Genomic DNA, 24360 nt, shown 5'->3' with positions numbered 1-24360 from the left:
TTTACAATATCGCTGTTAGTGTACACAATGTTGTCCTGGTTCTTTTCACTTCACTTTGCATCAGTTCATATAACTCTTCCTAGGTTTTTTGGAAAGCATCCGGCTCATTGTTTCTCATCGCTCAATAGTATTCTATCATAATCATACATCATAATTTGTTTAGCTATTCCCCAATGGATAGGCAAACCGTCAGTTTCCAGTTCTTTGCTCCCACAAGAAGTGCTGATAAAAATATATTTGTATTTTTCTTGGATCCCTTTGGGATATAGATCTCATAGTGGTATTGCTGAGTCAAAGCAGATGCATGGTCTAGTGGTGATTTCTGAAAAATGGTAGGTGGATTTGTTGGATTAAAATAGCAATCACTGATATTCATAGATAATGCTTTAAAGTTGACAAAGTAATTTGTGGATAGGGTATCAGACGGATGGGTTCAAATCCCACCTCAGACACCCATGTGCTGTGTGACCCTGGGCAAAGTACTCAACCTCTCTGAGCTTCAGTTTCCAATCTGAAAAAGGAGAGGGTTGGAGTTGATGGCCTCTAAGGCCCCTTCCAGTTCTGAATCTATGATCCTATGATCTCATTTGAGTTTTACAACAGGCCAGTGGAGCAGGTGCTTTAAGTATTACTCCCCCCATTTTATAAATGAGGAAAGCAAGTCTCAGAAAGTCTAAGTGGCTTGTTCACTGTCACATAGCTAGTAAATGACAGAGGCAGAAATTGAACCCAGGTCTTCCTGACTCTAAGTCCAGCACTTGATCCACTCTGCCACCTGCCTTTATGGAAAGAAAAAGCAGAATGATCATTTAACTATCCATTCAACTGAATAACAATTAGTGTAATACTGTATATTTTCATGAGGCTTTACATTGTCCAAAGCACTTCCACTATGTTGCCTCATTTGATTCTCACAGCCATGCTTGAGATAGGCAGAGGCAGGTACTATTCCCACTTTAGAGATGATCAAACCAAGGCCCAGAGAGGTCCAGGGCCCAAGGCCTCCTGGATTGCAGATCTCCTGTGTCCCATTGATTCTAAATGCTGCTTCAAGGGTCCTAGGTCATCTGTAAAGAAATCCAGAGGTATGGCCATATTGGGTTGGAAAGAATGACCCCAATGAGTGATGCTGCAAATTTATTTTCTGATGCTCTAAGCGAGGAGCCCTTGGCTCAGCACGTAACCCAGAGAGACGAAGAGAGTAACATTTTTCATTGGTCAAAGTGTAAGGAGGAAACATAAAGCCAAAGTTATTAGCTGGGAAATTGCGAGGCCCATACCATCTGAGTCATGTAATGCACAGCAACTCAAAAGTTCAATATGGGAGAAGCAGAGGTGCGTGGAGGATGGTTTCAATTTTCAAGCAGTGGTTTGACCACTCATGTTTTTGAAAATTAAAAATAAAATCTTGGCATTGAATTGAGTGAAAAGGATAGGTATTCTGCTCTTGGACCTCTGCCCGCTCACCCTCATGAAACTAGGATTATATATTGTGATGGAAACATAACAACTTCTCCTGCCAAAGAATAGGTCATACATGCTGCAGCCCATGAACCAAAGAATGATTGCTGCATGTAGGGAACCAAACTGCCGAGCCCTGGCATTGATGAATTGTTAGAGGACTCAAGATTTCAGGGTCTTCCAGAAACATTAGACTGTAGGAGGGAAAGGGTCTGAGTACTTGGGGGAGGTTTTGCCAACAGAATGTGAGATCAAAAATACGAGGACAATGGTGATGGAGAGTATGCCTTAATCGGGTGGCCAATCTACCATTCTGAAGCTGGAAAGAAATTGTGGGGATAAAGGGATTAATCTGATGTATGTCTCAACACACCAGAGTCATATGGAACAGAAGTGACTAGTGAGGCCATTTGGGCCTTGGATTATTAAAAGCAAACCCTGGTGATGAAATGAGCCATAGGATCTCAGAGTTGGAAGGGACCTCATGGGCTATCTAGTCCAACCCATACCTGACTAATAATCCCCATCTATACCATTCCAGACAAGTGGTCCCCAAGTCCTGATTCAAAGAGCTCCAGCCAGGGGGCAACCCATTTCTTTCCAAGTCAGTCTATTACACTTTTAGACAACTCTAATCATAAAGAAACTTTTCTTTACTGCAAGCCTAAATTTGTCCCTTTGCAATTTCTCCTATTTGTCCCCTTCAGTCTTTGTTTCTTCAGGCTAAATGTCCCCAGTTGCTTCAGTGAATAACAATAAAAGGTTACAATCTCATGGAGGCCCAAAGCTGGAATCACAGGGAAAAGGATATGTCACCAGAGGATGACATCCCCTGAAAGGGAGCGTTAACCACCTCCTCTTCTCCCTATTTATTCTCTCTCAGCCTCTTGACCCTGATGGGATCTCAGCCAGCATATGGTGCAGAGGCTGCTTATCCTATTCCTCTCTACTCCCATCCAGACCAGACAGGGTGAAAAGCTCTCCTGAAACACCCATTTTGGCCAAGAAATACCTATTCCTGGCCCTGGATTCAGCATCCCCCTTACAGGATGCTGGAGTGTTCATGAGCGCATACTCTTTGGGGAGGCTCAGGATACCTCCTATGTGAGCAAAAGCTGAAAATTGAGCCAAGGAAACAAAAGAGCTTGTCTTAAGTCCTCTCCTCTGTTCTGCCAGGAGTGCTGAGTGAGTGACAATAAAAAAAGCAAGGAAGCCCAACTAACTCTCATGGTGGCTGGGATATGGATCCCTGGGGAATTGCCTTAATCCTGCCCCTGCTTGGAATGAACAGAGAGCCAGGAAAATGCAACAGGTCAGATAGCCCAGATGGCAAGGGGCCCTTCTCAAGAGCTTCAAGATCAGTTTGCAGGGGCAATCCAGATGTGGTTTGTTTTATCTAACGACTGTTCCCTCCCAGAGTCGATTCTCACTGGGTACATACTTTAGGTAGGAGGCTTGTTTGTGCCTTTTTGCATCGCCCCCCCACCCCCACACCAGTGTTTACTTTCAGGGTAAGGTAGTTTGCTATTCTGAAAGCAGGTTCTCCTCAATAATAGTCATCTGCAATTTATATTCTTGTTCAAGGATGGGCCACCTGATCGTATTTGTGTCCAACTTCATTTCAATCTATTTATCAAATGTCTGGGCCTTCCTAAGACCAAAAATGCATTTTTCTCCCTTATGGCAATTTTCCCTTAAGATTTAAGACCATGTGTTTCAAGTGAAACTTAATCCATATGTTTCTGATTCATTTACTGATTAAGTAATTTATGATTGTAAACGGCTTTGAAAATACAAAGCATTATACAAATGCTAAGCATTATTATTATTTACACTTCGACATCAAACAGCTCTTGTGAAACATTTTGTTAAGGGCCTGATGAGCTCCTCTGGAAACTTTTTTGTTTTCCTTTGAATTACTTGGCAACCTTTTTTTGCGAGGATGAAAATGGAACTCAAATCCAGAAATACTTATTGGTGTTTCGAACTAAACATTGGAAATAAAGGCAGCTGTAGACCTGTCCAGATAGGGCCATCTCTCCATCACACTAAAAATGCGGTGGCCTCAAAGGTTGAATGTGTAACGGTGCTGAAAACATAGATGTGCGAAGTGGCAAAGTAAAATACAGAGTGGGAACACTGACAGTGTGGACTTGAGCAGTGGAAATAGAAATGACCAGGGAAGAAAGGGATTTATTTCTTCAGAAGTTTAAAAGAATAAGGAAGGCTAAGAAAAAATGGTTGACGATTTTCCTGATGAGGAGTTTCTATTAGAGCAAAACCAAAGGACTATTTGCCTGAGGAGAAAATTATTTCTCTAAAGGGATCAAAGATTTAGAAGAAAAGTCCGTTTGCTGATGGTTTGAGTATATCTGCATCCACTCCGCAGTTTAGAAAGTCAGATTCTTTTTAAACAAATATTTAGCCACTATGAAATCACAGGTTATGGTGAAACACAGTTAGAGAATCCAGTCCCCAGTAATCCATATCGGTGAATTACGGGAAACAAGATATGCAGCTCTCTTCAGAGGTTTTTTTTTTCACTGTACCTTAGAAAGGGCAGAAGAATATAGATAGCTCTCATGATCATAGGAACATTGATTTAGCTCACAGAATGCCGGAACAAGAGGTGACCTCCTCATTTTATTTATTTTTAAGTTTTATTGATGCCCTTTTTTTAAACACCATAGTCATTTACCCATATGCCATTCTCTCCCCCATTGAACCTTTGATCATAACGAAGAAAAACAGTTAGGCAAACCAATTAAAAAAAATAACAGGATCTCATCTGACAGTATATCCAATGTCCTGCTCCCATACTACCCTAACCTACTGAGAGGAAGAAAGTGTTTCATCATCTTTTCTCTAGGGCCAAGATTGGTCACTGCAATTAATTTGAGTTTGGCTGTCTTTTCTTAGTATTACTTTTATCTATGTTAATGTAATTATGTATATTGTTCTCCTGCTTCCACTTTTTTACTCTGTATTGATTCACATACTTCATCCCACAGATCTCTGAAATTCTTACTACAATTTGTTCAGTTATTTCTCAATGTATGGATACCGATTTTGTTTCCTTTTTTTTTTTGTTATCACTAAAAGTGCTGCTAAGAATATTTTGGTATATATGGACCTTTCCTTCTGTCCTAGACCTCCTTGGAGTATGTGACTAGTAGTAGAAAATATGAGCCAAGGGATTTGAAGAGTTTAACACCATTTCTCACAGGATTCCAAATTGTTTTTTAGAATGGATAAACCAATTGACAGTTCCACCAAGAGAGTATTACTGTGCCTTTCTTCTCACAACTCCTCCAATACAGCTTATCTCTCTCTCTTTTCTCATCTTTGCCACTTTAAGGGGTGTGAGACAAAACCTCAGAGTTATTTTTACCTTGCATTTATAGCAATAATTTAGAACATTTTTTTCAGATGTTTGTTGATTGCGGTTCTTTCTCAAAGGTTCTTAGGCTTTGACTACCTCTACTGGAGCATGGCTATTCTTCTTATATATTTGCGCAAATTACTTGTGTATCTTGAATATTAGACTTTTATCAGAGATATTTGATATAAAGATTTCCCCCTTTAACAGTTTTTCTTCTGTTCTAGCAGCATTGTTTTTCCTATAAAACTTTTAAATTTTATGTAATTGAAATGGTCTATGTTATCTTTTATGATTATCTCTATCCCTTGTTTGGTTCAGAATTTCCCCGCTAGCTGTAGATCTGAAAGTCATACCCTTCCATTCTCTTGTCATTTGCATTAGTTTGGCCCTTAATGTGGTAGATGGTGTTACGTGCTGGTCTAAACATAGTTTCCATCTTACTAGTTTTTCATTTTCCCAACAATTCTTCTTGAATAGGTCCTTCTTCCCCCTAGTAGTTCATGTTTTCAGGCTTATTAAAGACTGGGCTACTGTCTTGAACTGCTTCTGAATCTTGTCTATCTAGTTATTTTCAATGTAGCCTGCATTTTAAATATGTCTAGAATTCTGAGGTCTAGAAAGAGAAGCTGACAACAGTGTGGTGAATAGAGCATTGGGCTTATTTAGAATCAGGGGACCTGTGTTTGAATCCTATTTCAGACATTTGTGAACTACACGAGCATAGTGAAACCATCTTAGTTTCCTTATATGTAAAATGGAGATAATAATATTGACATTATCTACATCACAGATTTATTATAAGAGAAGATTTTGCAAAGGTTTCCCTCACTGAAGGTCTTCTAGAAGAGAGTGGACCACAATTTGTTGGTGATATTGTAGGAAGGATTTTTGTTCAGGGGTAGGTTGAACTTGATGGACTCTGAAGTTCTTGCCAACTGAGATGCTGTGATTCTGTCTAGAAACTTTTATAACATCAGCTGGTGGCAAGTGATGAGAATGTAATCATGTCCCTTGACTTCTAATTTGTGCTTCTTTCCACTTTACATCCTAAATAGACATAAAATTAAGATCCTGTGCCCATAGGCACAAAATGATGGGACACCATCTGAGTACATGAGTCTTGGGAGCATGCAGAGTAAAGGAATGAGTAGTTGTGAACCACAGGCAGTGAGAGAAATGAAAATTAAAACAAACTCAGATTTTGTCTCACATTCACAAATTGGCAAAGATGGAAAAAAGATGGGAGCAGTCTAGGTTGAAGAATCTGTAGAAAGACAGATAGGTGAATGTAGTCTTGGTGGAGCTGTGAAGTGATCCAACCATTCTGGATTTCAATTTGGAATCATGCAGAAAAAGCACCTAAACTGTCCAACCTCTTTTACTTGGGAGGCTCATTACTAGGCATATTCTCTAATAAGGTCAAAGTATATATATGTGTGTCTATATGTGCACATATAGGTGTATGTGCATGTGCATATATATGTACATGTGTGTATATGTATATGTATGTAAGTATATATACATACAAACATATATACATATATACATACATAAATTCATAGTGGCATTCTTTGCGGTAAAGAACTGGAAACAAAATGGGCACCCATATATTGGACTGAATGAATGGCTACTAAATGGCTACTATTTATTTATTTATGGTTTGCCTCTGTGTGTGTGTGTGTGTTACATTTTGAGTTCTGAGTTCTTTCCCTTCCTCTCTCCTAACACTGCATTATAGAAGGCCAGCATTTGATATAGTTAAATATGTGAAATACATACTTTCATATATCAATTCTTTCTTTGTAGTTGGTTTGAATGATCATATTACTCAGAATAGCTCAGTCATTCACAGTTACTCTCCTAACAATATTGTACTTTTACTTTATACAGTGTTCTCTTGGTTCTGCTCATTTCATTCTGTATTATTTCATGTAGGACTTTCCGTGTTTTTCTAAACCTACTTGTCGTTTCTTACAGCACATTAGTATTCCATCACAATCATATACCACAACTTGTTCAGCCATTCCCCAATTGATGGGCATCCCCTCAGTTTCCAATTCTTTGCCACCGCAAAGAGAGCTGCTATAAATCTGTCTTAAGGATATAATGAAATATTATTGTGCAGTTAGAAATGTCAGATGTGTATGAGCTGATGCAGAGTGAAATAAGTAGAACTGAAAGAATAAATTACACAACTAGACCAAAGCAATATAAATTTTTAAATTATCTAAAAGTATATTAGGGGAAAAGAACAATAAAGATCTTGGAGAAGAGATAAAGGAACATTCCTCTACCCTCATGGCAGAGTGTTGGGGCACTATTAGGGCAGGATATCTTATATACTATCAGACAAGGTTTCTGTATGGAAAGATTTTGCTTAATTGTTTTTCTTGGTCATAATGGAGTGTGCAGTGTGGAGAGAAGAATAGATGGGAAATGACTTGGATTAAAAGACAAAATATATCAATGAAACAAATATTTTTAGTGTTAGAATTGGAGTCAAAGGACCTAGGTTTGAATCTCATGGCTGCTATTTGTCACCTTGTAACATATGCTTCTATAACACAGTCTAAGATTGCATTAGCTTTGGGGAACTATGAGTAGGGAAGATTTGATGATAATTCTGTGCTCATTTAGAAGAGAGAGCATGTACTTTGGAATTAATGCTAGGAAGCCTCATGGCCACTAAGGTAGTCTTCTCTTGTTATCTGGTGGGAAATAGAATGGGAACTTCCCTTCAAAGACAAAGAAAACCAGTCCTATGTGTCAAAGGTAGCAAGTAAATTAAGACAATTTGCCAAGTAGGAACAAGAAACACGATCTTGACTCAGAACCCACTGGATTATTCCCAAGGGTGCCATCTGAGTCCACAGAGCAGGAGCACCATGGGCTTTGAGAATAGCTTAGGTCAAATGGAGGCAAAATGAAAAGTAAACACAAGGGTGGAGGTGATCCAACACCATCAATAGATTTATGCCTGCCTCCCCTTCCTCAGGCTGCCCTGATCTCAGCTCCCCTCCTTGATTGTCATCCCCACTCTCTGCCTTCCCACACACGGAGGGTCAGTGGTGCCATCTTGTGTTAGTCAAAGGTTGAAAATCCTAGCCAAAGAAGCATTCTCATCAAGTAAATAGGTCAAGTTCACAAACTCTGGCTTTAGGAAATGTAAGGAATAAAGCATAGTAACAACCACAACAATAATGCACCACTAACAAGTTCACACGCTTTAAAGATGGGGTGGGAGACTAGCTAACTTGGGGATCAGTAACCAAACCACTGAAAAAGCACATTTGTACATAAAGAGTGTTTTTCAATTATTCTGGGGTGGAGGGGAGGGGGGAATAGTCCTGTGATTTCACCTGTGTAGGAACTCCCAGTATGGAAACTCCCTTTCCCGATGCAGGTCTGCACCTCCTTTGAAACTTCGAGCCTTAGAGGGTACCTGTGGCCACTGAGAGGTTCAGTGACTTGCCTGTAATCACACAGTTATGCTTAAGAGGCACACTGCGAATCCAGGTCCTTCTGACTTCAAGGATAACCCTCTATCCAATTATACACACTACCTCTTTTTTTAAAACCAACTGTAATTACTCCAAGGAATGTCTATTTGGCCGCACATCCATGTAAGAAGAGGGGAATCCAGAAATTATATAAGTAATATAAGCCCTTGACTATATAGATTGAAGAAAAATGCAAAGCTAAGTGATCATTTGAACACAGAAAATATCCAAATTGCCATAGAGGACATTTCAGGGGAATCCTCTCAGTCTGATCTGAAAGGAATTATTGGAGTCATTTAGCCTGAACTCAATTTTCCAGTTCCAGCTTTGTCACTGACTTGCTCTGTGATGTTGCCCAAGTCATGCAAACTCCATGAATCTTGATTCCTTCTAGCCCTGACATTCTGTGAATCTATAATTCTAGGTAAATTTTTCCTAAGACAATTTCTCAAACCCATACAGAGCCTGAGGCTTGAAGGGGTTGTCAGCCAGAAGACAGACCTGCTTGGAAGCTCTTCTCCCCGTCGCCTTCCCACTCCCGATTGTCCAGTTGAAATAATGGGGCCAGGTGACAATCTTGAGAACTTGGCAATAGGATGGGCAAGAGCTTAGGAACCACAGCCTGGTCCAGCTGCATACATAGGGACAGGGATGATTTGCGATTCCCCCCAAAAATGGGCCTCCTTACACAAGCAAGCACACAATACAGCCACGGGCACAGAGCCTGCAACTCCCTGAGCAGATGGGAGAGTGGGAATGATGTCATAAAATGAACGCATCATTTGCTGCTGGGGCAGCTGCTGTTGCTGCTGCTGCTGCTGGAAATCCCAGAAAGGGTTGTCTCTTCTCCAGAGCTCATTGGGGTGAGCAAGACCAGGGCAACTCAGTGACTGACGTCTCTGCCGTGTATCACCTGAGATTGCCCCCAGATGAATTTATAGCCATATGGCTGAGGGGAGTTGGGGGGGAGGGAGGATGAATAGGACTTTATGGTGTTTGCCTTTTCCAAGCTTCGTTCCCAGAGTGGAATGCAGAGAACTACTTCACTGAACCCAAAGCTTCACTAGAAAGGGCACTGTTCTAGCCAGCAGGCCTCTCCTGTCTGGTTCAAAGAACACTGATGGGGAATGTCCTTCAAGCTTACCCCTAGCCTATAAGTCCTTCCTGCTTCTAACGTCTTATTCTCATTCTCCAGCAAGGTCCAACTTCAGTCACATCCCTGGGAGGCAGCAGATCACAGTAAAATGGGCACTGGATTTGGAATCCAAAGGCCCAGGTTCAAATCCTGGTTCTTTAGCTTGCTGCCTGAGTGACCTCTCTGGGCCTCACTGTCCTCACCTGCAAAATAAGAGGATTTAACTGGGTGATTTCTGGGGTTCCATCCAGCTATAAATCAATGATCCTAAGGGAAATTCTCTCAGAGAATTCCAATCAATCTGAGTTCCCTCATTCCTGAGCCATCATATCACTTATTGTTACAACATACATTTTGATACTTCATATTTCATAGGGATAGAGCTGGAAGGGGCCTTAGAAAGCATCTAGCCAATCCCTTTACTTTATAGAATAGGCAAATGACCAAAAGAAAGTTCCCCAAAGATCCCTAGGCCAGTGTTCTTTCCGTCATGTTGTCTCTTAGATGAAATTCATTTGTTTTTTTTTTTTAATTTCAAAAGAACAAACACTTGTTATAGATTCCAAAGAGATAATTGCTGGACGGACCATAGAGGCAAAAATGGAATTCCTCACTCAGTTTGCCCAGTTTGGTCAAGTTTCCATCTTAGTATCATTGATTTCAGAGCTGGAAGGATCTTAGCGATCAATTCTGGCCCTCTTCATTTTACAGATGAGGACATAGAAGCGCGGAGAAAATTAAGTGACTTGCCCAAGGTCACAAAGGTGTTTCAAAAAACAAGAAAAACCAATCTCCATAATAAAATATAAAGTTAACATTAAAGTGCATGACTACTGTTTGTGGTAATGGTAATAAATATTAGAATTAACCTTTTATTGGTACCTCCCTGCAGTAGGGGTGGTGATGAAGAATTTTCAGTATAGGTGGTGCAGTGGAGAGAGCACCAGGCCTGGACTCAGACACTTACTAGCTGTGTGACCCTGGGCAAGTCATTTAATCCTGTTTGCCTCAGTTTCCTCACCTGTAAAATGAGTTAGAGAAGGAATGACAACCCACTCTAGTATCCTCACAAAGAAAACCCCACATGGCATCATGAAGAGTCAGACATGACTGAAAACAACTGAATAACAACAAAAATTTAAGGCATCCCTGTAAGTAGCAGAGCCAGGATTTGGGCACAAGTCCAATACTCTTTCTCTGATACCAAGTTGCCTTTGGATTAAGGTGAGTGGAAAGGTTTTTTTAAGACTAGGAGAAAGGGTTGCTCTAGAAGAGGGAGATGGGTCAGTGTGAATAAAAGCACTGACTCCCTCTCCAACCTTTTTTGAATGCTGACATTTTTAATGAACCATTTTGAGGACTGTCCCCATTATATGAGAGTAATTGTATCAGTATCTATTGATTGAGAAATTGAATTATCCCATTATGAATTCAGTAGCAATTTTAAATGAATCTACATTATATTCATCACAATAGCTCCTACAAAGATTTGAAATATTGTAATATCTATGAGTGTGCTGGGACATATCCATGGAAGACATGTTTGCTTATTTATTGTACTAAACCATGCTTCATATTTTGTTGGAGATAAATAGTGATGAAAATGGTAACTCTTGGTGTACGTGTGGATTCCAGGAACTCTTACATTGACTTCCTCCCTCCACCCACTCCCCGTGGGTTGGGAAGCATTAGTCTGCTTAAGGGACATTTGATGGCTTCAGGGGGAGAGGATGCTTAAGCTAGTTCCCAATCTTTTTTTCTGGGGGACGTGGGAAGGGTCATCAGAGACCAAATGCTTATAAGGACTTGGAACAAAGAATGGTAGAATCTCTCTGCGGGTCATGGCAGCTTAGAAGGGAGACCTAAAATTCACTATAAGGAATAATCAAAAATGGACAGATCTTGGTAGCAGTATAAAAAGAAAAACACTCTTTAAGGTCAACAATAATTTGATTAAAAACAAACAAAACCAACAAAGAACCTGGGTTTCAACCCCTGTTCTTTATTATTTATTTCCTATCTACGCATCTTGGTCAAGTCATTTCTTCTCCCTTGGTCTCTCTCTTCATCCGTAAAATGAGGAACTCAGGCTAGGTGGCCTCTGGGGTCCCTTTCAGCCTCAAATCTATGATCTTATGACCCTATGCTATATTGGTCCTAGTATGGATTACACGTTTCACCCAAATAGAACTTGTATAAAATTTATGTGTACCTTATAACTGGTGTTATTTTCTCACACCTACCCTCACACACACATGCACACACACGCACGCACACACACATACACACACACACACACACACACACTTTTAAGGATGTGGATTGTACATGGGGTCTGGCTATATTGAGTACAAAGTAATCTAAATCATCCACAAGGTTTAACGAATTTGCCATTCTCACCTCCACGACCTACTCATTTAGCTATCCTAGCCACAGCTATCTGAAGCTAAGTAGGCTCAGAAAGACATATAATGCCTTTTACTGACTCTGCTCCGGTTCATTGTGTGATCTTGGCCTCATCCTTCTCTGGACTCTGCTTTCCCGTATGTAACTTGAGAGTAATCCCATAATGGCACTTTACACTTGCACCTCAATCTCTACTTTTTCAAGCACTTTATAATCATGATTTACATTTATAGAAGCACTTTCCTCAAGACAGCTCTGTAAGACAGTGCTTATTTTCCCTATTACAGATGAAGAAAATGAGGTTGGGGGAAATTAAATGACTTTTCCAGGGTCACACAACTAGGTTCAGAGGTTGAAATCAAACCAGATGTTTCTCACTCCAAATTTAATACTTTTCCATTATATGATACTGTCCTATTGGCCCATTTCATCTCCACCACAACTTTGTGAGGTAGGTGGGGCAGATGCTATGTCCAATTTGCATTTGGAGAAAAAAGGCTCTTAACCCACAGCTAACTAGTGGTGGAAGCAAGGAGTAAGGCTTGGTCTCCTGATCCCCGGGTTTCCAGCTCATTCTACTGGCATACCCTGATATCAAAGAACCAACCAGTTCCCCATGGCACAAGATGTCTGTAAAGAGTTAAGATCTTATGAATAGAGTGAAGGAGGTTGCCCTAATTAGCTGTGTACCCTTGGGTAAGTCACTAAATCTCTCTTATTTGCAAAAATGTACATAATGATAGTACCTACCCTTCAGAGTTGTGTGAATCAGATGAGATGATGTATGTAAAGGGTTTTACAGACCTTAGAATGCTTTATAAATGCGAGCTATTAGTGTTATTATTTATTATTGCATCCACTCACACATGGTGTTGACAAAGAACACTGATATTAAAATGAATAGGATTTCTGTGAATGAAGACAATGAGTTAGCTTCCATTGAATTACTGTGGTTCTGTGGACCACATTGTTGGGGATTCTGGCTAAAAATGATTTGAAAGCCACAGCATACTTTTCATTGAGGCCGACTCGGACTGACCTGTGGTGAAGCAGTTGTTGTAAAAGAATGTGTGTCCACATTGTTCTCCTGAGTACAGCATTCATAAAGGGTGACCTAACTCTGGCAGGCAGCCACCTTCCCCCAAATCTCCCCAATTAAAAACATATTACCTTCACGTTCGGCCCGGCAGAGTGGAGGGCTACAGCTTTATTTTATAAACACATTTAAACAAGTTCAAAAAGAATGATTCATGCTGGGCTTGAACACTTTATAAAGTTTAGAACTGTTAAACATTTTCACAATGAATGTATCCTGAGAGGGAGCAGAACTCAGCCCTAGGGGAGTATCATCTCACTGGCAAGAAGGCCCCGGGATTACCTGGTAGGATACCAGCCCCGCCAGCTGTAAAAGCTTAATGCCTGAGCTACCTTTCCCCACTCTCCACCCCCCACCCCAACACAGGCCCTGGGACCCAGGGCCTGGCTCTAATCACAGAGAACTGCTTAGCAGGCTCACCCAAGTTCCCTTCCCAGAAAGGAAGGTAATTTCTGGAGCTCACCTCCTCCCTGAAGCTTGCCTTGACCATCCCAGTCCATAGAACTCTCTCTTTTCTGAGTTCTTCTTATGCCTTTAGTCAGATCCACACAATATGGCACCTGATTATTCTCTAATTCTGTGCACATGTTTGTCTTATCTCCCCAGGTGTATTGTAAGGATGGGGCTCAAGGTTATATATATCTCTTCCCTTCTGTGGAATATTCCTGCAGTGCTGGCCACATTGGAGGTAGTCAGTAAATAAAGAACCAAATATGATTGTGATGGAATATCACTGTGCTATAAGAAATGACAAGCAGGATGATTTCAGAAAAACCTGCAAAGACTTACATGAACTAATGCAAAGTGAAACGAGCAGAACCAGAACATTGTAGACAGTAACAACATCGTACAATGATCAGCTGTGAATAACTTAGCTATTCACAGCAATACAATGATCCAAGACCCTCCCAGAGGATTAATGATGAAGCATACATACTAGGCACCTCCAGAGAAAGAACTGATGTCGTCTAAATACTGACTGAAGCATACTATTTTACTTTTTCTTGTTTTCATTTTTTTATTTGAGTCTTATACAAATATGGAAATGTTTTACATGATTGCATATGTATAGCCTATATCTGATTGCTTACCATCTCAGGATGGGGGGAGAGAAGGGAGCGAAGGAGGGATAGAATTTGGAACTCAAAACTTAAAAACATCCCAAATGTTAAAAAAATTGTTTTAACATGTAATTGGGGAAAAATAAAATATTGCATATTAAAAAAATAAGGAATCATCATTGAAGGAGAGCTCCGGGAATCTGCTTCTTGGTATCTTTTTAAGCCCAGCAATAACAATTTCATTGGCATAGGGGACTCCAGAGGAGGAGACAACCTCTAGCAAAGTAGGTTAGCACATGCTCTGTAATTTATAGTCTTAGATGGGGGAAGGAGGAGAGATACTGAGAGGTGAAAAGACTTGCCCAGGGTCACACAACCAGTCTGTGTCAGAGATGGGACTTGAACTCAGTTCTTCTTGATTCCTTGTCTATTTCTCTCTCTTTTATGGCCATACTGAATAGTCCATTGTTTTCTTCATATCTCTGCTCAAGCATCATCTTCTCCAGGAAGCGGGAAACCTCCTGCCAGGAAACCCTCCCCTCCATTTTTTTTATCTTATATTTATTTTGTACATGCATATATACAGATATGCATATATACCATTTGCATATACTTGTTTATGTATCTATCCCCCTTCTCTCTATTCCCCAGTGGAATATAAACTTCCTGAGAGCAAAGAATTTCACTTTTGCCTTTGTATCCACAACACAGCACAGTTATGATGCCATTGGTCCTCTTTCAGAACCAAGGCCAAAAAACACCACCTAGCATGGTGTTTGCTATACATGTGATGGGCAGCTAGGTGTCACAGTAGATAGAGCACTGGACCTGGAGTCAAGAAGACTCACCTTCTTGAATTCAAATTTGACCATGGACACTCAGTAGCTGTGTCACCTTGGGCAAGTCATTTAACCCTGTTTTCAGGTTCATCATCTGGAAAAATGAGCTGGAAAAGAAAATCGCAAACCTCTCGAGCATCTTTGCCAAGAGAACCCCAAATGGGGTCACAAAGAGTTGGACACAACTGAACAACAACAGATGTTTAATAAATACTTGGGGGTGATTGAATGATTGAGTTAGTATGGTAGAGTGGAATTGGCACTGGACCAGAATTTGAAAGATCCAGGTTCTAATCTGAATTCTTCTAGGTCTGATCCTCAGGTTCCTTTTCTAATAAAATGGTCATAGGCTCAGAATCACTGAATGTTGGCATTGGAATCTGGTCCAACCCATACCCCCCCCTCCAAAAAAAGAATCCCTGTCAATTACCAGCAAGGCCTTGCATGGAAACTTCCAATGAGCAATCATCTAGCTGGAGCTGGAAGGGATCTTAGGGGTGATGGAGTCCAACTCTTTCCTCTTATAGCCAAGGAATCTGAGACTACAGAGGCTAAATGACTTGTCCTGGGCTACAGAGCCCATGAGTGTCTGAGGTGGGACCCATAACTTTCTGACTCCAGGTCCAATTTTTCTTCTCCTTCACTATGCTGTCTCCCACCCACTTCTACACAAGGCAGCTACTTCTGAATAGCTCCATCCAGGGGTATGTGGGAACCGGCTCAAATTGGAGCCCAAGAGCCAATTGTTAAATTTTTGTTGTGAGCATTTATATCTCAGAAGTCAGAAAACCCCAAGAATTAGGACTTGATTTATTGTTTTGTTGATTATCTGACCTTATAAAAGTCATGGAAAATCTATTAATAATACAAACTTAAAAGTATGTCCTGTATGCTTTTTTTCCCCCTTGGAGAGATGGTTGTTAACATTTACCAGCACACACTATAGCAAACCTAAACTTGCCTCTTAACTCATTGCTTCTGCCCTGTGGGGATGGACAGAATTTACTAATTGTTGCCAGGAGATGGCAATGGAGAATCCAACTGGATTCAAAAGGTCAGCCCTTGAGGACCTAGAGGGCCACATGTGGCCTAGAGGCCATAGGTTCCCCACCCCCAGCTAGAGGTTAACTGAGCCCAGGATAGTCCCTGGGAGTTTCCCACCCAACTTCAGCCCCAACAAATCTCTGCTTTTAGCTTGTTTTCCTGTCAATTGTCTCTTCCCCTCTGGTAATTGATTTGGGAAGCTTCCAGTTACTGCAGAGTTCTGTCAGTGGTTTCTTGGGAATCCAGGTTTGACTGGAATCCTCAGAATGTTCCACATTGGACAGCTTTGTCTCCCCAGCTGCACCAGAAGCTCCCTGGGGACCTGACTGGTATTTCCTGTTGTCCTAGGTAGCCTCTATTGCATTGATAGGGATTAATTATTGCCCTGCCTAATGACACAAGATTGCTTTGAGAATCCTATGAGATAACGTATGAAAAGGGTCTTGAAGGCCTTAAAATGCCACAAAACATAAAATATTGCCATTAGCTTAAACGGGTTGCTTATATTTTTAATTAAAATATTCTTATCTTTTACAAAAATATATTTACAAAATATAAACTTTATAAATATATTTACAAAATATATTTTATAAAAGTAATCTTATTTAGGGGGCGTTTCTAGCTGTAGCCCACCTGGATGTCTTTAATATTGCTAAGTGAACACTTAATAAGCAGGCTGCTAGCTAGCACCCACTAACTTCATACCTAGGGACTGGTTCAATGAGAATGATTCTGAGAATCCATTTGTAAGGCTCAATTTTCTCATCTGTAAAATGAGGGGGTTGGACTAGATGATGTCTAAGGTTTCTCTGAAATCCTACAACTCTATGACTCTGAGATTAGCTATTTCCTATAGCAAAGCAACACCTTTCAGCTCCTGGGTAGATGGACCAAAAGAATTTCCAGTTTAGGATCTTGGCTTATGACGTACCAAATTTCTTAGAAGAATGAACACAAATACAGGATTGTGAAAACTGATCTTAGTCCAGCCAGGTATAGGAGACAGTGCAAGGCTGGATGTTAGAAGAGCCTTGGGGGGCAGCTGGGTGGGGCAATGAGTACAGCACCGGCCCTGGAGACAGGAGGACGTGAGTTTAAAACCGGCCTCAGACACTTAGCACACTTACTAGCTGTGTGACCTTGGGCAAGTCACTTAACCCCAATTGCCCTGTCTTGCCCCCTCCAAAAAAAGAAAAAAAAAGAAGAGCCCTGGACGTGAATCCTGGCTCTGATAACAGTTACACGACCTTAAGCAAAATTTAAAATTTATACATAATATATGTGTATGCACACACATATGTTTGTTTTTACACAACAGATAGTGCCTATATATATATATATATACACATATGTATACAATATAATATATATATAAATATAGGATAGACCTGTACAAGTACACGTTATCTCTCCCATTAGACTGGAAGCTCATTGAGGGCAGGGACTATTCCATCTTCCTCTTTGTATCCTGAGTACCTAGCAGCGTGCTTGGCACATCACAGTCACTTGATAAATCTTTGTTGGTGGATTATTTTTAGTCTCTATTTCCTCATCTCTAAGTGTATATAAGGATCCTTGAAATAACTACCTCGCAAAGTGTATCAGGAGGGCAGAGTTTATAATCTCAAAGAGGATCATAAACATGTCTGAAAGGTTCGGAATCGCCGGATATAAGAAACTCTCAAAGTAGAAGGCAGAAGAATCAAAACATTTATTTAGGCTCAACAGTAACCAACCCATGAACCAGCAACCCCATTTTGATATGTTGATCATAATCTTCCAGGCCCAATAAGTACGCCTTGAAAGAGTAACCAGGAGGCTACAGAGAAACATGATTGCGTAAAGCAAAATCATGTTTCCCCCTTTTATGGTAATAAGATTACCCACTGGACTGAAGTCTTTGTTCAGCTTCCTCCCGTAGATCAGCTCCGCTACTGGCAGCTCCTGCCTCAGCTGTGTCTGTGTCTGTAACTGAAGCTGCAACTGTAACTGACGATGTAACTGTCGCTGTAACTGACGATGTAACTGTCGCTGGCTCCAACCGGAAAAGGAAAAGAAAGAATCTTCAAGCTGTCCTCTCCCCTCTTATAGGGTTTTTGACATCATCAAGCTCCGCCCTAATGACCAGGGCCGATTGGTTCCTGAGTTGGCCCCTCCCCCTAGCATAGACATTAACACCTCCCCTCAGCCAGCCCCATGACTCCTCACACAGGAAGCTGTCCGCTTCCCGGCATGCTCCCCGGGCCTCCTGCCCCGGAAGAGCAAGCCACAGTGTCCAGAGGCTCAATGAGGCAAGCTGAGCCATTCAAAGAAAACAAAAGCCATTATGGCTACACAAAGTTGTGAGAAAAGAGTTTTGCAAAGTAGTATTATTAATGTGAGTGACTACTAACAAAAATATCAGGGCACCAATGGGGAAAGCACGAAGCCCGGGGACCGTGTCTGAGAGAGGGGCATTGTTGCTGAGCTGCCAGACCGAGTTCCTTGGTGGTTTACTGATTATAGGTAGGAGTCAGAAGAAGATTGGGATGAGCCTCAGTTCTCCCTCTAAATAGCTGCACAACCTGACTCAGTTCATAGAACCCTAAGTTGGGGGCCGGATGAGGCCTCAGAAGTCATTTGGTCTGACCTATACCTGACACAGGAACCTTCTCTGCAGTGTCCTTGAGAAGTGGTCAGTTTTTGTTTGCCATCCTTGCATGAGGGGCAGCCCACTGCCTCCCGTGATGGCCTATTCTCCTCTTGGATTGTTAGATATCCTAATTGTTAGGAATTTTTGCAAGCCTAAATTTGCCTCTTGGTGAATTTCCACTCACTGCTCCTAGTTCTGACCTAGGAGGCCAGGTGCCTTTAATACGTGAAGAACTGGATCCTCCCACCAGGCCAAGTCTTCTCCAGGCTCAACACCCTCCATTCCTTCCAATATTCCTCGTATGGAATGAAATCTGGGCCCTTCACCATACTGGTTACCCTCTATAGTGCCTAAGGTTTTAGCCCCAGTTTTCCATTCTGTAAGGAGAATTCTTCTCAAAATACATCAGTAACCGTGGGGGTAGCATCATATACAGTATTAGCATCTCTGTTCTAAGATGGGGTGGAGGGAAGGCTCCTGCAAATTCAGTACGTCATCTGCTCATTCTACTAAGCCTGGTCTGTGCATTACAACTCAGTTGTTCTTGACCATTTTATATTGGTCCAAATCAATAGAAGCTGAAAAGTCTAAGTTTAGAATCAGAAGAGAGGTTGGACCAAGGCTTCTTCTTCTTCTTTTTTTTTTTTTTGAGAGGTAATTGGGGTTATGTGACTTCTCCAGGGTCACACAACTAGGAAGTGTCTTAGACCAAATTTGAACTCAGGTCCTCCTGACTCCAGGGTCAGTGCTTTATCCACTGTGCCACCTAGCTGCCCCCAGACCAGGGCTTCTTAACCTAGGGTTCTTGACCTTGTTTTATATAATATATGCATGCATGCATGTGTGTATGTATGTATGTATCACACATGCATATATATACATATAATTGTATATTATAATGTATACTATATAAACAAATATAATATATAAGTATATATAATAGATTAATATATATCATATATAAATATATAAAATTAATATTAAAATTATAAAAATATTTTAAATATATAATACAACATGTAATATAGATAAATATATTATGAAATATAAAATTTCTCTATTTCTAAATATCTCTAAATATAATTCGTTTCCTTAGTAACATTTTATATTTTATTTTATACATTTAAAAGTATTGTTCTGCAAAGAGATTCATAGGCTTCACCAGACTGACAAAGGGGACCATGACACTGAAAAGGTTAAGACCTCCTGATCTAGTCCATCTCTATCATTTTATAGGGGGAAGGAACAGAAACTAAAAGAGGTGAGGGACTTAGCCAAGGTCACACACGCGGTAAAGAACAAAGGCAGCATCTTAACACAGGTCTTCTGCCTCTAGACTTGGCATTCTGTCCTATCGATATACTCATTAGGGTGCTTTGTTTAAAGAAGCTCCACGACCACAGAGCCACAGAACTTGTGAGACGGAGCGGGGCTTAGAAGTCCTCTTGGGCCTGGGTCAAGGCTTTCATTTGACCAATAAATGAGCTGAAGTCCAAGAGAATGAAAGTGACTTTTGAAAGTTATTCTGTCCTGTGTACTTATCCTGGCAGTTCAATAAAACTCCAAAGTAATCCTTCTTAGGACAATTCCTATTTATGTTCCTTAGTGGGATACTTCAACCTTGTCACCTCCACGAAGCCTTCCTTGATTACCCCAGGCCAAGGGGACGTCTCTCCCTTCGGAGCTCCAGTAGTATTTTCTGTACATCTCCTCGGGCCCCTGTCACATACAATCTTATGTTCTCAATTAATCTTTTCATGTATGTTCTGTCTCCCAGGCTAGACAGGAGGGTTTTCTGGAAAGTAGGGACCAAGTTTTGGTCATTTCAGTATCCCCACACTGCCTCACCTATAGTAGACGCTTTATTGGTTAATTTTGAAATAGGACTCCCACTGTTGTAAAGTCAATTTAATTCAATTCATAGAGAACGTATTGAACTTCCATCATGTACTTTGCACTGAGTGCTAGATACTAGAGACACTGTGAAGTTACATATAGGCCATTGAATTTGGAGTCAAGAAGATCTGGATTCAAATCCTACCTTGTATACTTACTAGCTGTGTGACCCTGGGTGAGTTTCTTAACTTTTCTGTGCTGCTCTTTCCTCATCTAGAAAATTAGGTATTTAGATTTATGGACCTCTAAGGAGGACTTAAGGATTTATTTATACCTCTAAGGTCCAACCCAGACCAAAATCTATGAACCTAGGACCTTGAAGAGGGATGTTCAAGGGAATAACAATCTTGTTAGAGAGATAAGAATGTGGCATGTAATAATTAGAAAATAGTAGGTGGTACAGTGGATAGAGTTCTGGGCTGTAAGTCAGGAAGACTCATCTACCTGAGTTCAAATCTGGCCTCAGACACTTCCTAGCTGTGTGACCCTGGGAAAGTCACTTAACCCTTTTGGCCTCAGTTCCTCATCTGTAAATGAATGAACTGGAGAAGGAAATGACAAACCACTCCAGTATCTTTGCTAAGAAAACCCCAGATGGGGTCACGAAGAGTCAGACACGACTGAAATGACTCAACAACCAAACTACATATATAGTCTGCCCCCAAAGTTCTCTGGAAGTCCTCCTTGGGTGGCTCTGCATGTAAGGGAGTTGGCCCTGGGTCCTCATAGGCTATGCCAAGAGGGTTTGAGCTTTGACAAATCCTCCCAAGCTTGAGAGGCTTTGAGGCCCAGCTGGGAAGCTAGAAAGACCCAGCAGCTCAGGGGTCTGCCTAGCTCAGTCCTTGAGAGGCTCATCACTGGCTGCTTGATGACCAGATGGCTAATGTTTTTGTCCAAAAGAACTCAGGAAGAGCATCTACTAACATGTCTGGGATTTGAAGCTTCTCTTATGTTGGTTGCTTTCCACCTCTCCAGTCTTCCTACCTACTACTCTATCTCAAGTAGGCTATGAGTGTGCCATACCGACCTACCTTCTGCTCCTCACACATAATGCTCTCTCTCCCGCATCTCAGCCTTCGCACTGGCCATATCTCATGCCTGGAATGCCCTCCCTCCTTTCCTCCACCTCTTGGAACCCTGTGTTTCCTTCAGTACTTACTTTAAGTGCCATCTTCTAAATGAAGCCTTTCATATCCCTCCAGTTATGAGTGACCTCCCTCCCCGAACCACCTTGTATTCCTCTTATGTCTATATTTTATATATTTATATTGTTTCCCTCATTAGACTGCAAGGCCCTGAAGGGTAGGCTCTGATTCACTTTTGTCTTTATGGCCAGGCCAAGCACACAGATGGCACTTAATAGCTGATGAGCTGGTTGAGCGATTCAAGGAGAGTTTGCCATTTGCATCCATGAAGAGGCTCCACACCGATGAAATCAAATATTCTCAAAGTAATTAAGGCCTAGACACAGTTCTGGAGACAATATAACCAGATGCCAAGATGCAGAATATAGGCAGTAAGTACCCTGAGAGGTCAGAAAGGGGAGAGACCAGCAGAGGCTACTAGATTCCTCTACAAAAGCCAACAGTTGACTACACTTCCCATGTCCAGAGCAGCTTCTAACTCAGGCTCAAGTGCCCTCACTCCAACCCCAACCCTACCTTCGATACACTCAAAGTCTTGTGGTTTTGTTCCCCCTAGAGCCTGCTCATACTCCTGAGAAGGGGAGGACAGGAAGGGAGTGGGATGGGAGGAGGTGAGCAATGTGGAGAGGAGCTCATTTGTTTCCATAGCAGACAGATGGGGTTAGTCAAAACAATACAGTGGGTATTCAAAATAATTCTTCAATTTAACAATATTTACCAAGTGTTATGAGGCTGCTAAGTCACACATAGAAGCAATGAGTCAAAACAGCACAATAGAGTAATGATGACGGTTTCCCTGAAGTTTCACAATATTTATATGTTTTCGGAATACATATTACATATAGGCTACAAGTCAGAGAATCCCCAAATTAGAAAGGACCGCAGAAGTAATTTATTCCAATTCCCTTCCCTGTCCCCCACCACCAGAAAAATAAATCCTCTCAACAACATTGGCTTCATAGAATGTAAGGACTGGACGAGACCACAGAGATCATTTAATCCCATACCCTCCTGAGAAATGAATCCCCTCTTTCAGTTCCCTGCTCAGGGGTCATTCCCCCTCTGCTTAAACACCTCCAGAGGCACTTGACCTCCTTATTTCGTTATTGGACAGTGCTAATAATTACAAAGTTCTTTTTAATGTTAAATGAAAACCCACCTACCTATGGCTTCCATTCTTTTGTCGTAGTCCTTTCCCATGGGTCCAAGCAGAAAAAGTCTTAGCTCTCTTCCGAAAAAGGAGAGAATAGCGATGGTTTTAGTATACCTGCTAAAAATAACATCGAACACAAGTGTGTCTGGTAACACTAATGACACAAGCAAGGTTTGTTTTCTGCCATTTATATGATAAGAGCTGTTCTGGAAATTTAAAATTACTAACTTTGCAAAAATTAATCAGATATAAAAACACAACTCCCTCTAGAATAAGGGCACATGTTTTATAATAAGGAAAACGAAAATAAATTGTTGCCAACAACCTCTCCCCCTGTCCCCCCTCCACCCTCACTCCAGAGAGCACTGGGTTGGAGAGGTTAACTTGAAAATTCGGCATCCTAGAAACATGTGTACACATCTGGCCTAGTAGTTATGAAGATTAATGTAATGCAGAGTGTCAGAATTCCCACTGACGTTTACTCAGTTTATCCAAACAATTTAGTGGAATCCTCTGGTGAGTATGAGCCGCACTCTGCAGTGTAATGCAGACACTTAACCTCTTGAATTCTGATTTCCCCAGGGACATATGTGTATGTTTTATTCTTTAATTGCTAAAACAATAAGGTCATGTACAAAAACAATACAGAAAGCACTTGAAGTTTAAGACGAAAATAAAAAGAAAAGAAAGCAAAGCTTGGCTGACGTGAAGGACAGTCTGTACAAGCAAGACCAGGGAATTGGAGGAAAATGTCACAAAAATCACACCATTCATGTGTTTCCAGTGTAATTATTGGTCCTAGAATCAAGTGAAATACAATTCAGCGCAGGCCTGACTACAAGAACAGGCTGATTCTATATTCTGGTTATGTCCTGATTCAGTAAGTTCTGGAATAAAAATAGATTCCCATTGGTTTCGAGGTGACTCTCAAAGTAACACTTTGAAAACAACTTAGATTTAGTTTGTGATTAAAAACAATCACAACCACCACCACCACCACCAAAAAAATGGACTTGGAGATTAGTTCAAAGGTTCAGTGGTCAGTGCTCATTCAGTCAACAAACATTTATTTATTAATTCATCACAATTTTTTTGTTATATCTTTCTGTTCAGGAAAAGTACCCAGTGTTTGTTAATGTGTCAAAATGAAAGAGGATTTGTATTTGATGTTAGTGGCTCGAAACTGAGAGACGGTGTGGTACAGTGTATAGAGGGCTGACCTTAGAGTTTGCGTCTGGTGTATATTGGCTATGTGACCTTGGGTGAGTCACTACCCCTTAGTGACCCAGACAATTCTCTAGTCCTATTAGTTAAATAAGAGTAATATCTAATGTTTATATGGGGCTGGCTGTGTGCTAAGTGTTTTGTAATTACTGTCTTATTGGATCTTCGCAACAACCCTGGAGGAAGGTGCTGGTATTATCCCCATTTTACAGAGGAGAAAGCTGAGGTTAAGTGACTTGCCCAGAGTCACGTAGATAGCAAGTGTCTGAGGCTGGATTTGAACTCATGTCCATCCTGACTTCGGGCCTGGCATGCTATTTGTTGAGCTGTTGTTATAGAATAGTTGCTGATTTGTGTTGGTGGAGAGAATCTCTTCCCTGGGAATT

At 41.0% G+C, this 24360-nt stretch overlaps 1 long non-coding RNA gene across 4 annotated transcripts in view; it reads right to left on the bottom strand.

Moving 5' to 3' along the window:
- The window catches only part of LOC118843726, an 80732-nt gene extending 57907 nt beyond the window's left edge, over positions 1–22825 (bottom strand). For all 4 annotated transcript variants that reach the window (XR_005009937.1, XR_005009936.1, XR_005009935.1 and 1 more), the window contains exon 1: positions 22761–22825. This is a non-coding gene — a long non-coding RNA (uncharacterized LOC118843726). The remainder of the gene's footprint in view (positions 1–22760) is intronic.
- Positions 22826–24360: the final 1535 nt, after the last annotated feature.

Source organism: Trichosurus vulpecula, chromosome 3 (genome assembly GCF_011100635.1).
Source record: "Trichosurus vulpecula isolate mTriVul1 chromosome 3, mTriVul1.pri, whole genome shotgun sequence".
In the NCBI taxonomy this organism is placed as follows: Eukaryota; Metazoa; Chordata; class Mammalia; order Diprotodontia; family Phalangeridae; genus Trichosurus; species Trichosurus vulpecula.
This window is presented reverse-complemented; position numbering and strand designations above follow the sequence as displayed.